At 50.2% G+C, this 15,184-nt stretch overlaps 1 protein-coding gene across 3 annotated transcripts in view; it reads left to right on the top strand.

Moving 5' to 3' along the window:
• Positions 1-5,379: 5,379 nt before the first annotated feature.
• Positions 5,380-15,184, top strand: part of LOC144611992 (beta-1,4 N-acetylgalactosaminyltransferase 1-like) — a 54,273-nt gene continuing 44,468 nt past the window's right edge. For 2 of the 3 annotated variants that reach the window (XM_078431389.1, XM_078431387.1), the window contains exon 1: positions 5,426-5,520. The gene's annotated coding sequence lies outside the window, so the exon portion shown is untranslated. Of the gene's footprint in view, positions 5,521-15,184 lie in introns of all 3 variants that reach the window. The other variant, XM_078431388.1, reaches the window with a different exon arrangement.

Here is a 15,184-nt window from a genome sequence, read left to right as displayed (position 1 = left end):
TTCTTCTTTGCTGTACCTGCTTGTGTTTTTTTAACTTTTACTTTGTCTAGATTTGTCTTCACAGGTCATTGTTTTAGATTTTAAAAAAAGATTTAGAGATACAGAGCGGAAACAGGCCCTTCGGCCCACCGAGTCCGCGCCGCCCAGCGATCCCCGCACACTAACACTATCCTACACACACTAGGGACAAATTTTACATTTACCCAATCAATTAACCTACAAACCTGTACCTCTTTGGAGTGTGGGAGGAAACCGAAGATCTCGGAGAAAACCCACGCAGGTCACGGGGAGAACGTACAAACTCCGTACAGACGGCACCCGTAGTCAGGATCGAACCTGAGTTTCCGGCGCTGCATTCGCTGTAAGGCAGCAACTCTACCGCTGGGCCACCATGCCGGCGTGTCATCTGATAAGGACAACATCTGTCTCTATGTTACGCTTCATAACTGCAGTTGACTCCCGGTTGAAGTCAATACAGATGGTTCTGTTTCTCTGAAGCATATAACCATAAAACCATATAACCATATAACCATATAACAACTACAGCATGCAAACAGGCCTGTCCGGCCCTACCAGTCCACGCCGACCATTCTCCCTGACCTAGTCTCATCTACCTGCACTCAGACCATAACCCTCTAATCCCCTCCTATCCATATACCTATCCAATTTACTCTTAAATAATAAAATCGAGCCAGCCTCCACCACTTCCACTGGAAGCCCATTCCACACAGCCACCACCCTCTGAGTAAAGAAGTTACCCCTCATGTTACCCCTAAACCTTTGTCCCTCAATTCTGAAGCTATGTCCCCTTGTTGGAATCTTCCCCACTCTCAAAGGGAAAAGCCTACCCACGTCAACTCTGTCCGTCCCTCTCAAAAATTTAAAAACCTCTATCAAATCCCCCCTCAACCTTCTACGCTCCAAAGAATAAAGACCCAACCTGTTCAACCTCTCTCTGTAGCTTAAGTGCTGAAACCCAGGCAACATTCTAGTAAATCTCCTCTGTACCCTCTCCATTTTGTCGACATCCTTCCTATAATTTGGCGACCAGAACTGCACACCATACTCCAGATTCGGCCTCACCAATGCCCTGTACAATTTTAACATTACATCCCAACTTCTATACTCGATGCTCTGATTTATAAAGGCAAGCATACCAAATGCCTTCTTCACCACCCTATCCACATGAGATTCCACCTTCAGGGAACAATGCACAGTTATTCCCAGATCCCTCTGTTCCACTGCATTCCTCAATTCCCTACCATTTACCCTGTACGTCCTATTTTGATTTGTCCTACCAAAATGCAGCACCTCACACTTATCAGCATTAAACTCCATCTGCCATCTTTCAGCCCACCCTTCCAAAAGGCCCAAGTCTCTCTGTAGACTTTGAAAATCTACCTCACTATCAACTACACCACCTATCTTAGTATCATCTGCATATTTACTAATCCAATTTGCCACACCATCATCCAGATCATTAATGTAAATGACAAACAACAGTGGACCCAACACAGATCCTTGGGGTACTCCACTAGACACTGGCCTCCAACCTGACATACAATTGTCAACCATTACCCTCTGGTATCTCCCATTCAGCCATTGTTGAATCCATCTTGCAACCTCACTATTAATACCCAACGATTTAACCTTCTTAATCAACCTTCCATGTGGAACCTTGTCAAATGCCTTACTGAAGTCCATATAGACAACATCCACAGCCTTGCCCTTATCAATTTCCCTGGTAACCTCTTCAAAAAATTCAAGAAGATTAGTCAAACATGACCTTCCAGGCACAAATCCATGTTGACTGTTTCTAATCAGGCCTTGATTATCCAAATAATTATATATATTGTCCCTAAGTATCTTTTCCATTAATTTTCCCACCACAGACGTCAAACTAATAGGTCTATAATTGCTAGGTTTACTTTTAGAACCTTTTTTAAACAAAGGCACAACATGCGCAATGCGCCAATCTTCCGGCACCATCCCCGTTTCTAATGACGTTTGAAATATTTCCGTCATAGCCCCTGCTATTTCTGCACTAACTTCCCTCAATGTCCTAGGGAATATCCTATCAGGACCTGGAGACTTATCCACTTTTATATTTTTCAAAAGTGTCCGTACCTCCTCTTCTTTAATCCTCCTAATTTCCATCACTACTCTACTTGTATCAGGTGGATGGGCAAATGTCACTTAGCTCCGTTGACTTAAGCTTTAGGCCGGTAACCTCCCGGTGGCTCAGCACTTCAACTCCCACTCCCAGTCTGACCTTTCTGTCCTGGGCCTCCTCCAGTGTCAGAGTGAGGCCCAGCGCAAGTTGGAGGAACAGCACATATTTCGCTTGAGCAGCTCACACCCCAGCGGTATGAACATTGACTTCTCCAACTTTAGATAGCTCCTCTGTCCCTCTCTTCCCCTCCCCCCTTCCCAGTTCTCCCACTGTCTTCCTGTCTCCACCTATATCCTTTCTTTGTCCCGCCCCCCTGACATCAGTCTGAAGAAGGGTCTCGACCCGAAACATCACCCATTCCTTCTATCCACAGATGCTGCCTGACCCGCTGAGTTACTCCAGCACTCTGTGAAACGTCACCTATCCATGTTCTCCACAGATGCTGCCTGACCCGCTGAGTTACTCCAGCATTTTGTGATACCTTAGACTTGAGGCCCTTCGGCCCACCGAGTCCACACCGACCAGCATCACCCCCGAACACCAACAATATCCGACACACACTGGGGAGAATTTACCTTTTTTTTCCCCAGCCCAATTAACCTACGAACCTGTACGCCTTTGGAGTGTGTGAGGAAACCGGAGCACCCGAAGAAAACCCACGCAGGTCACAGGGAAGAAGGTACAAACTCCGTACAGACAGCACCCATGGTCAGGATCGAACCTGGGTCTCTGGCGCTGTGAGGCAGCAACTCTACCGCTGTGCCACCATCCATAGTGGAAGATTAATGCTTCAACGCCACCCTTAAACCTTCACCCTCAATTTGCAGGAAATGCAGGGTAAATTAGAGATTATTTTTGCCCAGAGTAGGGGAATCGAGAACCGGAGAATATCCATTGGCTGGGGGGTAGACACCAAATGTTGTCCTTCGTAACGAGAGGATTTCAGTACAGGAGTAAAGAGGTTCTTCTGCAGTTGTACAGGGCCCTGGTAAGACCACATCTGGAGTTCTCCTAATTTGAGGAAGGACATCCTTGAAATTGAGGCAGTGCAGCGTAGGTTCACGAGATTGATCCCTGGAATGGCGGGACTGTCATATGAGGAAAGATTGAAAAGACTAGGCTTGTATTCACTGGAGTTTAGAAGGATGAGAGGGTGGTCTTATAGAGACGTATAAAATTATAAAAGGACTGGACAAGCTAGATGCAGGAGAAATGTTCCCAAAGTTGGGCGAGTCCAGAACCAGGGGCCACAGTCTTAGAATAAAGGGGAGGCCATTTAAAACTGAGGTGAGAAGGAACTTTTTCGCCCAGAGAGTTGTGAATTTGTGGAATTCTCTGCCACAGAGGGCAGTGGAGGCCAAATCACTGGATGAGTTAGATAGAGCTCTAGGGGCTGGTGGAATCAGGGGATATGGGGAGAAGGCAGGCGCGGGTTACTGATTGTGGATGATCAGCCATGATCGCAATGAATGGCGGTGCTGACCCGAAGGGCCGAATGGCCTCCTCCTGCACCTATTTTCTATGTTTCTATGTTAAAATGCTGGAGTAACTCAGCGGGTCAGGCAGCATCTCAGGATAGAAGGGAAAGGGTCTCGACCTGAAATGTCACCCATTCCTTCTCTCCTGAGATGCTGCCTGACCCGCTGAGTTACTCCAGCACTCTGTGAAACGTCACCTATCCATGTTCCCCACAGATGCTGCCTGACCCGCTGAGTTACTCCAGCACTCTGTGAAACGTCACCTATCCATGTTCTCCACAGATGCTGCCTGACCCGCTGAGTTACTCCAGCACTCTGTGAAACGTCACCTATCCATGTTCTCCACATGATCTCCACGGGCTACTGATTGAGAATGATCAGCCATGATCACATTGAATGGTGGTGCTGGCTCGAAGGGCCGAATGGCCTCCTCCTGCACCTATTGTCTATTGTAACTCAGCGGGGCAGGCAGCATCTCTGGATACAAGGAGTGGGTGACGTTTCGGGTCGAGACCCTTCTAGTATATAGTGTGAAGAAGGGTCTCGACTGAAATGTCACCCATTCCTTCTCTCCAGAGATTACACCAGCATTTTGCATTTATCTTAGGTCCAGGGGTAATGTTTATTTAGTTTAGAGATACAGCGCTGAAACAGGCCCTTTGGCCCAGCGAATCCGCGCCGACCAGCGATCTCCACACATTAACACTACCCTACGGACACTAGGGACAATCTTACATTTGATACCAAGCCAATTAACCAACAAACCTGCACGTCTTTGGAGTGTGGGAGCTAACCGAAGATCTCGGTGAAAACCCACGCATGTCACGGGGGAGAACGTGCAAACTCCGCACAGACAGTACCCGTAGCATCTCTGGAGAGAAGAGAAATGGGTGATAATTCGCAGTCGAAACGCAGGAAATTGGGGATGCTCTGGATGTTACCAAGAGAGAGTTAGATTTAGCTCTTAGTCAAGTCAAGTCAATTTTATTTGTATAGCACATTTAAAAACAACCCACGTTGACCAAAGTGCTGCACATCTGATTAGGAGAAAAAAAAGAAAGTTACAGTGGCAGTGCTAAGGGAATCAAGGGGTATGGGGAAAAAGCTGGAACTGGGTACTGATTATGGATGATCAGCCATGATCACATTGAATGGCGGTGCTGGCTCGAAGGGCCGAATGGCCTACTCCTACACCTATCTTCTATGTTTCTATGCTGCCTGACCCGCTGAGTTACTCCAGCACTCTGTGAAACGTCACCTATCCATGTTCCCCACAGATGCTGCCTGACCCGCTGAGTTACTCCAGCACTCTGTGAAACGTCACCTATCCATGTTCCCCACAGATGCTGCCTGACCTGCTGAGTTACTCCAGCACTTTGTGTCTAACTTCGATTTAAACCAGCATCTGCAGTTATTTTTCTACACATTAACTGGGGGGGGGGGGGGGGGGGGTCACTTTGCAGTAAATAAGCAGTGGTGATTTGACCCAACTGCAGGTTGCATTTCGACTGCCAAGCACTTTCTGGTGTCATCAAAATTATATTTCTTATTGCATTTCTGCATTCGCAAAATAGCAGTGCAAAGTGCAATACACCTCCAGATAATTCCCCCTGTCTGTTCCCGGAGCTGGTTCGTGTTGGTCAGTCGGTGGCCCCCGTTGTCGTGTTCCTTCAACAGGGTTGTTTGTGCAAGGTAAGGATTTGCAAGCAGGAAGTACGAGGAGGGTAACAAGCGCTGAGTTTGACTGCAGCTTGTTTTATTTGGTGGATCCGAGTTCCACTTTCACGGTGGGTGCAAAACAGCAGCGAGCACTGGGGAGACTGTGAGCCAGGAAGGGGACTGGAGGCGTCTTGGTGGGGAAAGAAACAGGTAGTTAGTGTGTGTGTGTTAGTGTGTGTGTGTGTGTGTGTGTGTGTGTGTGTGTGTGTGTGTGTGTGTGTGTTAGTGTGTGTGTGTGTTAGTGTGTGTGTGCTTGCCAGTCTCAGCGTTGTGTCAGAGACTCAGCCCGGAGTGGCAGTCTCCAAATGCACTTGCTGCTCAATATTTCTCCTGCTTCGCGCACTGAGAAGTGCTTTGCTCCATGACTGTTTGTCCACAAGCGACACTCAGACGTGAAGAGTGTATTTATATTGGTGTGCAGTCCGTCTCTGAAGTCGTTTTGCTGCCCTGGTTAATGCAAAGTCGTGTAATTCAAAGTGTGTGAAAGGGAGAAAAAAGTTTGTTTGTTTGTCTGTTTGCGTGCTGTGTGTCAGGGCACATGTTTAAGAGGGTCGGTCTCCCCCTTGTTTGTCCTGGGCTCTTGACCCCCCGTCTTTCACTGTGGGAGAGAGCCGCGGGGCAGGCAGACAGGCAGGGAGGGGGGCATGGAGGCAGGGCGTTTGTTCAAGCTCTTAACGGCAGAGCTGCTGCCAGCAAAAGGGTTCCGGTGGAAAGTACCCCTTGCCCACTTCACTTACAAAGGCAGGAGCTCGACTCAACACCCTGTAGGTGAGATGGCACCTCAAGCGTGCCCAGGGAACGGGGGTAGGGAACAGGATAGGCGAGTGGGCATGGAAGATTGGGCACAGAACAGTGGGCATGGAAGATTGGGCACAGAACAGTGGGCATGGAAGATTGGGCACAGAACAGTGGGCATGGAAGATTGGGCACAGAACAGTGGGCATGGAAGATTGGGCACGGAACAGTGGGCATGGAAGATTGGGCACAGAACAGTGGGCATGGAAGATTGGGCACAGAACAGTGGGCATGGAAGATTGGGCACGGAACAGTGGGCATGGAAGATTGGGCACAGAACAGTGGGCATGGAAGATTGGGCACAGAACAGTGGGCATGGAAGATTGGGCACAGAACAGTGGGCATGGAAGATTGGGCACGGAACAGTGGGCATGGAAGATTGGGCACAGAACAGTGGGCATGGAAGATTGGGCACAGAACAGTGGGCATGGAAGATTGGGCACAGAACAGTGGGCATGGAAGATTGGGCACAGAACGAGAACTAGAACAGAAAGGCCATCCCTCTCCTGGGCACCACGGTGGCGCAGGGGGTAGAGTTGCTGCCTCACAGTGCCAGGGACCTCTGGTTTGATCCTGACCACGGGCGCTGTCTGTACAGAGTGGATTTGAGTATAGGAGCAGGGAGGTTCTGCTGCAGTTGTACAGGGCCTTGGTGAGACCGCACCTGGAGCATTGCGTGCAGTTTTGGTCTCCTAATCTGAGGAAAGACGTTCTTGCCATAGAGGGAGTACAGAGAAGGTTCACCAGATTGATCCCTGGGATGGCAGGACTTTCATACGAAGGAAGATTGGATAGACTCGGCTTGTACTCGCTGGAATTTAGAAGATTGAGGGGGGATCTTATAGAAACTTACAAAATTCTTAAGGGGTTGGACAGGCTAGATGCAGGAAGATTGTTCCCGATGTTGGGGGAGTCCAGAACAAGGGGTCACAGTTTAAGGATAAGGGGGAAGTCTTTTAGGACCGAGATGAGAGCGTTTTTTTTTCACACAGAGAGTGGTGAATCTGTGGAATTCTCTGCCACAGAGGGTAGTTGAGGCCAGTTCATTGGCTATATTTAAGAGGGAGTTAGATGTGGCCCTTGTGGCTAAAGGGATCAGGGGGGTATGGAGAGAAGGCAGGTACGGGATACTGAGTTGGATGATCAGCCATGATCATATTGAATGGCGGTGCGTACAGGCTCGAAGGGCCGAATGGCCTACTCCTGCTCCTATTTTCTATGTACCTTCTTGCCGTGACCACGTGGGCTTCGCTCTGGTTTCCCCCCGCGCTCCAAAGACGTGCGGGTTTGTAGGTCAACTAGATCAAGTGGACTCATTAGCCCAAACCTGTCCTGCATTGGTGCAGCACCTTGTCCTCCCATCCTCCCTCCATCCCCTCCCCCTCCACCCCCCCCCCTCCCCCTCCCCCCCCCCACTCCATCCCCATCAAACCCCCTTCTCCTCCCTCTCCCTCCACCCCCTCCCCTACCCTTCCCCTCCCCCTCTTACTCTCTCCCCCACTCCATCCCCCTCAACCCCGTTATTCTCCCTCATCCCCCCTCCCCCTACTCTTCCCTCCACCCCTCTTCCCCTCCCCCCCCCACTCCATCCCCCTCATTCTCCCTCCTTCCCCCCTCTCCCCCTCCCCTACCCTTCCCCTCCCCCTCTTACCCTCCCCCCACTCCATCCCCCTCATTCTCCCTCCTCCCCCCCCCCCTCTCCCCATCCCGCTCCCCCCCTCCCTCCACCCCCTCCCCTTCCCCTCCCCCCCACCTCCACCCCCCTCAGCCCCCTTATTCTCCCTCCTCCTCCCCCTCTCCCCGGAGGAGGCAAATGGGTCTAGTTTGAATGGACACCTTGGACAAGTGGGGGTAAAGAGCTTGATTCTGTAACTGTCTGACTCTGTCAATCTATTAGTTACCTCTCGTCATTTTATCCCCGTCTTTCTCGGATTGGGTGGTTCCTCTTTTCGAGGGAAGCGGCGATTTTGCTGTTTGTTGTTTTTTACCAGTTTTTGTTCCTCCAGTTCATCCTCTTGCAGCATGTGTTGAAGATTTTTTTTAAAACATAAAAGGCTAGGTTTCTCCTGCTAGTTTAGTTTAGAGATACAGCCCGGAAACAGGCCCTTCGGCCCAGCGGGTCATAAGTTCTAGGAGCAGAATTAGACCGTTCGGCCCATCAGGTCTACCCCGCCTATCAGGTTTAGCCCTAGCCCTAGTGAGACCGCACCTGGAGTACTGTGTGCAGTTTCGGTCTCCAAATTTGAGGAAGTATATTCTTGCTATCGAGGGCGTGCAGCGTAGGTTTACTAGGTTAATTCCCGGAATGGCGGACTGTCGTATGTTGAAAGACTGGAGCGACTAGGCTTGTATACACTGGAATTTAGAAGGATGAGAGGGGATCTTATCGAAACATATAAGATTATTAAGGGGGAGAGGGGAGGGGGAGGAGTGGGGGGGAGGGGGGAGGGGGAGGAGTAGGGGGGAGGGGGAGGAGTGGGGGGGAGAGGGGAGGGGGGGAGGGGGGGGGAGTGGGGGGGAGGGTGGGAGGAGAGGGTGCTGCACCAATGCAGGAGAGGTTTTGGGCCCAATGGGTCCACTTAGTCTGGCGTCTTTTAAAAGCTATTATAGTCCCCGCCTCAACTACCTCCTCTGGCAGCTTGCTCCATACACCCACCACCCTCTGAGTGTAAAAAATCTGCCCCTCAGCTTGTATTCAATCTTGTCCCTCTCAGCTTAAACATATGCCCTCTTGTTTTTCACCCCTCCTAACCTTGAGTAAAAGACGCTGTGTGTTCACCCCGGCCAATTACCCTCCTGATCTTATGCACGCTTTTTATCTTTGTCATACCACTGAAATAAGAACAGGGCTGATTTTTCCGTGTGTCTGAGAGGCACAGTGCCATTTTTAATCCCCTGGCTGTGTGCCGGGGAACTAAAGGTTCGAGCCGCTGCCTCACAGCGCCAGGGACCCGCGGTCGCTGTCTGTGGGGAGTTGGCACCCTCGCCCAATGACCGAGTGGGTTTCCTCCGGGTGCTCCGGTTTCAATAGACAATAGACAATAGACAATAGGTGCAGGAGGAGGCCATTCAGCCCTTTGAGCCTGTACGCACCGCCATTCAATGCGATCATGGCTGATCACTCTCAATCAGTACCCCATTCCTGCCTTCTCCCCATAACCCCCTCACTCCGCTATCCTTAAGAGCTCTATCCAGCTCTCTCTTGAAAGCATCCAATGAACTGTCCTCCACTGCCTTCTGAGGCAGAGAATTCCACACCTTCACCACTCTCTGACTGAAAAAGTTCTTTCTCATCTCCGTTCTAAATGGCCTACCCCTTATTCTTAAACTGTGGCCCCTTGTTCTGGACTCCCCCAACATTGGGAACATGTTTCCTGCCTCTAACGTGTCCAATCCCTAATTATCTTATATGTTTCAATAAGATCCCCCCTCATCCTTCTAAATTCCAGTGTATACAAGCCTAATTGCTCCAGCCTTTCAACATACGACAGTCCCGCCATTCCGGGAATTAACCTAGTGAGCCTACGCTGCACCGCCCTCCATAGCAAGAATATCCTTCCTCAAATTTGGAGACCAAAACTGCACACAGTACTCCAGGTGCGGTCTCACCAGAGCCCGGTACAACTGTAGAAGGACCTCTTTGCTCCTATACTCAACTCCTCTTGTTATGAAGGCCAACATTCCATTGGCTCCCACGTCCCACTGCCTGACCCGCAGTGTGACTCCAGCACTAAACGTGCACTGTCGTTCCGCTGGCTGGTTAGCTTTTCACTGTACCTTGGCGCACGTGACAATGAACTCAGCTGAAGTCACTTTGTGTCCTTCTCTGTAAACCAGGATCTGCCGTTCCTTGTAACGTGTTACACGGCAGTGGAGGCCAATCCAAGAGAGAGTTAGATTTAGCTCTTGGGGCCAAGGGAATCAAGGGATACGGGGAGAAAGCAGGAACGGGGTATTGATTTAGGATGATCAGCCATGATCATATTGAGTGCTGGCTCGAAGGGCCGAATGGCCTACTCCTGCACCTATTGTCTATTAATGATAGCGGAGTCAGGGGGTATGGGGAGAGGGCAGGAATGGGGTACTGATTGTGGATGATCAGCCATGATCACATTGAATGCTGGCTCGAAGGGCCGAATGGCCTACTCCTGCACCTATTGTCTATTAATGATAGCGGAGTCAGGGGGGTATGGGGAGAGGGCAGGAACGGGGTACTGATTGTGGATGATCAGCCGTGACCACATTGGATGGCGGTGCTGGCTCGAAGGGCTGAATGGCCTCCTCCTGCACCTATTGATCAAACCCGCTCCTTCGACAAACACATCACAAAGACAGCCTTCTTCCACCTCAAAAACATTGCCCGTCTCCGTCCATCCCTCTCCTCCACAGCTGCAGAAACCCTCATCCATGCCTTCATCACCTCCCGTCTGGACTACTGCAACAGCCTCCTCTATGGCGCACCCCTCAAAAATCATCAGTAAACTTCAATACATTCAAAACTCCGCTGCCTGTCTACTCACCCACTCCCCGATCCGTGACCATATCACCCCCGTCCTTTACAAGCTCCACTGGCTCCCCATCCCCCCAGAGAATCCAGTACAAAATCCTCCTCATGACCTCTACAAAGCCCTCCATAACCTGGCCCCATCCTACCTGACCGACCTCCTCCACAGCACACTCCCACCTGCACCCTCCGCTCTGCTGCTGCCAACCTCCTGTCCCCCCCCCCATCTGGACCAAACTCAGATCCTGGGGGACAGGGCTTTCTCCATCACTGCTCCCACCCTCTGGAACTCACTACCCCAAACCGTCAGAGACTCCCCCTCACTCACCACATTCAAACATCACTGAAGTCTCACCTGTTCAGCACTGCCTTCAACCACTGACCGTCACCTCACCTTCTGTCTCCTTTCTCTGTTCGTTTACTTATTTATCTATTTATTCACTTCTCTATGTTCTAGTAATCCCTGTAAAGCGTCTTTGAGTGTTTGAAAAGCGCTATATAAATGTAATGCATTAATTATTATTATTATTGTCTATTGTCTGGCGGTGCTGGCTCGAAGGGCTGAATTGGCCTACTCCTGCACCTATTGTCTATGTTCCTATGTTAAATGGTTAACAGATCTAATCGATAGACACCATCGAGGCCAGGAACAGTGTGCCTTTTTTTAAAAAAACCTTCAACGGCTTTTAAAATCTCACCTGCCAGTAAAATCTTTCAAAAGAATAACAGTGTTGGCCTGAGATAGACTTGGGCTGAATGTTAACAATCATTAATTTAATTAAGATCAGTTTATTATTGTCACGTGTGCCTAGGTAGAGGGAAAAGCTTTTGTTGCATGCTATCCAGCCAAACACATTTTCCAATGTTTACAGTCGAGCCGTCCACAGTTCTCAGATAAGGATAAAGGGCACAACTTTTAGTGCAAGATAAAATCTGGTAAATTCTGATCAAAGATATTTCAAGATTCAAGATTCAAGATACAAGATAACTTTATTGTCATCCAAAATTGGACGAAATTCAGTCACCCACAGTCCAACAACAAAAGCATCAAAATAGGCATTAAAATTACACAACCCCCAAAAACACAAAAGAAACATCCATCAAGAAAACATCCATCACAGTGAGTCTCCTCCAGTCCTCTCCTCACTGTGATGGAGGCCACAATGTCTTTTCCCTTCTCCTGCCGTCCTCTCCCACGGTGATTGAGAGTGATCAGCCATGATCGCATTGAATGGCGGTGCTGGCTCGAAGGGCTGAATGGCCCTACTCCTGCACCTATTGTCTATTGTCTATTGTCTATTGTCAGGTTGTTGTGGTTGCAGGCCGCGCCGGACGGTCCGCAGCGGGCCGAGCCTAAGGCCTCCATTGAGGTCGAGGGGTGATCAGGACTGCACTGGTCCGAGCTGCTGAGAGGACGGTTCAGTTGCCTGATAACAGCCAGGAAGAAACTGTCCCTGAATCTGGAGGTGTGCGTTTTCACACTTCTGTACCTCTTGCCCCGTACAGGGAGTGGGAGAGGGGGAGGGAGGGAGAGGAGAGAGAGGAATGGGAGAGAGGGAGTGGGAGAGAGGGGGAGGGAGAGGGAGAGAAGGAAGGTGGGGAGGGAGAGAGAGAGGGAATGGGAGAGAGGGAGGGGGAGAGAGAGGGAGGGAGGGAGAGGGAAGAGAAGGAAGGTGGGGAGGGAGGGAGAGAGAGGGAGAGAGGGAATGGGAGAGAGGGAGAGAAGGAAGGTGGGGAGGGAGTGAGAGAGAGAGAGGGAATGGGAGAGGGAGTGGGAGAGAAGGAAGGTGGGGAGGGAGAGAGAGAGGGAATGGGAGAGAGGGAGGGGGAGAGGGAGAGGGGGAGAGAGAGAGAGGGGGAGAGAGAGGGGAGGGAGAGAGAGAGAGAGAGGGGGAGGAGAGGGAGAGAGAGGGAGAGAGAGAGAGAGAGAGAGCTGGGCATGTGTTGTCATTTACATTCAATCACTATTTACATGAAGATTGCATATGCATCCATTATCGATGAGTATAATTCAAAGCTTGCAGTGCAAACTTGCTGGTGAGGTTTTTCAAGTTAGTTCTGGGTGTGTGTCGTGCTGTGGTGTGTTGTGACAGGGGTTTAGGGTGCAGACCACAGGCCAGAGGTCTCAGGAAAATACGTCAATTAGTACAAAGTACCCTCCCATTTCACAGGACTGTCATGCATTCATCACCAGCTCTGCCATGAAGGGTCTTTCATTTTGTGCGCTCAAGGGTCTAAAAAACCCCCAAAAAACAGCCCTGTTTTGAAATAATTCAATACAGGGTCTCGCACAGTTGAGATTTGCTTGGTTTATAAAGTCATAGAGTGGTACAGCGTGGAAAACAGGCCCTTTGGCCTCAACTTGCCCACACTGGCCCAACATGTCCAGCTAACAACTAGCCCCACCTGCCCGTGTTTGGCCCATATCCCTCCAAACCTGTCCTAACTAATGTACCTGTCTAAATGTTTCTTAAACGTTGCATTAGTCCCTGCCCCAACTACCTCCTCTGGCAGCTCGTTCCATACACCCACCACCCTCAGGTTGAAAAAAGTTACCCCTCAGGTTCCTATTAAAGTTTTACGAAGGAACTGCAGATGCTGGTTTAAAACCGTAGACACAAAGTGCTGGAGTAATTTGATTTAGTCAAGTCAATGTCAATTTTATTTGTACAGCACATTTAAACACAACCCACGTTGACCAAAGTGCTGTACGTCAGTTCAGGTACTAAGAAACGAACATACAATGGCACACAAACATAACAGCACATACATAAACAGTTCACAGCGCCCCCTCAGAGGGCCTCAAACGCCAGGGAGTAGAAGTAGGTTTTGAGCCTGGACTTAAAGGAGTCGATGGAGGGGGCAGTTCTGATGGGGAGAGGGATGCTGTTCCACAGTCTAGGAGCCTGCAACCGCAAAAGCGTGGTCACCCCTGAGCTTAGGCCTAGACCGCGGGAGCTGAAGCCTCGAACCTAGTGCAAGTTCAGTGTACTTTTAGTTTCGTTTTGTTTTAGTTGTGTTTAGGTTAGTTTAGTTTTAGCAATAGTCTAGTTTAGTCAGCTTAGTTTAGTTTTAGTACAGTACAGTGCCCTTCGGCCCAACCTGTCTATGCTGACCAGGTTTTGGCACTGATCTAGTCCCGTACGTCTGCCTTTGGCCCGCTTGCCCATGCATGCACCTGCACAAATCTTTTCGGGACAGGCAGCATCTCTGGAGAGAAGGAATGGGGGACGTTTCGGGTCGAGACCCCCTCTTCTGGCCGTGGGAGTGCTTGGATAGCTGTATACTAAAACTCTCGTTTGTTTTGTTTGTTTGTTCCTGCACACTACAGCCCAAAACGGTACAACGGCAGCGCGACAATTTTAGGCCCACCTTACTCACCGTTGCCCTTTGGTGCTAGTGGAAGAAGTTTCATTGAAATCGGTGTTATATTTTGAAAGTTATTCACATTTTAAAGTTTAAATCTATCTCCTATGGAGGGAAGGGGGAGGGAGGATAAGGGGGGGTTGTGGGGGATTCAGTGGGGAGAGGGAGGGAGGGAGGGGGGGGGGAGGAGGAAGGGGAGGGGGGAGGGGGGGGGGGGGAGGAGGGAGAGGGGAGGAGCGAGGGAGGGGGAGGGGGGGTGGGGAGAGGGGAAGGGGAGGAGCGAGGGAGGGGGGAGGGGGGTGGGGAGAGGGGAGGGGGGAGAAAGAGGGGAGGGAGGGAGGGTGGAGGGAGAGGGTGCTGCACCAATGCAGGAGAGGTTTGGGCCCAACGAGTCCACTTGGTCTATTTTTTTTAAAAGAACGGCAGTAAGTTGAAAAGATTAAAGACGTTTGTTTCAACAATGATTTCAGGATTTCAAGCTGAGACACCTCCCTCATCTGTGGGTGGTTGTGGCAGGGTGACTTGGAGACTGATTTAAGGGAAGCACTACCAGCGCAGGAAGCGGAAAAATGTGCTGATGTGGTGTGAAAAACACAGTCAGCAGAACAAAAACCTGTCGGCACACACCGACTCAGCTTATGTCTGCCTCGGTTCATAAGGTCATAAGTGTGAGGAGCGGAATTTGGGCCATTCGGCCCATCTAGTCCACTCCGCCATTCAATCACCATGGGGACTGTCTCTGAGCTCTGTAGCACCACGACTCTTATGATTCCATCAAGTCCACTCCGCCATTCAATCACGGCTGATCTATCTCTCCCTCCCAACCCCATTCTCTGCTTCTCCCAGAACCCCTGACACCCGCACTGATCGACAACTCTGTCTATCTCTGCCTTTAAAATATCCGCTGACTTGTGGCCTCCACAGCCGTCTGTGGCGATGAATTCCACAGAGTCACCGCCCTCTGAATCATGAAATGACTCCTCATTTCCTGCCTAAAGGTACGTCCTTTTAATTCTGAGGCCGTGCCCTCAGGTCCTGACTCTCCACCGGCAGCAACATCCTCTCCACATCCACCCCACCTGTTCTCCGAGCGGCGTGCATTTCGAACTGAAAAAAAAAGGCTTCCAAATCATGCAATTTGTCAATGGA

The sequence above is a fragment of the Rhinoraja longicauda genome, chromosome 42 (genome assembly GCF_053455715.1).
Source record: "Rhinoraja longicauda isolate Sanriku21f chromosome 42, sRhiLon1.1, whole genome shotgun sequence".
Taxonomy (NCBI): Eukaryota; Metazoa; Chordata; class Chondrichthyes; order Rajiformes; family Arhynchobatidae; genus Rhinoraja; species Rhinoraja longicauda.
The sequence above is the reverse complement of the archived record's forward strand: the minus strand, read 5'-3'. Positions and strand labels throughout refer to the sequence as shown.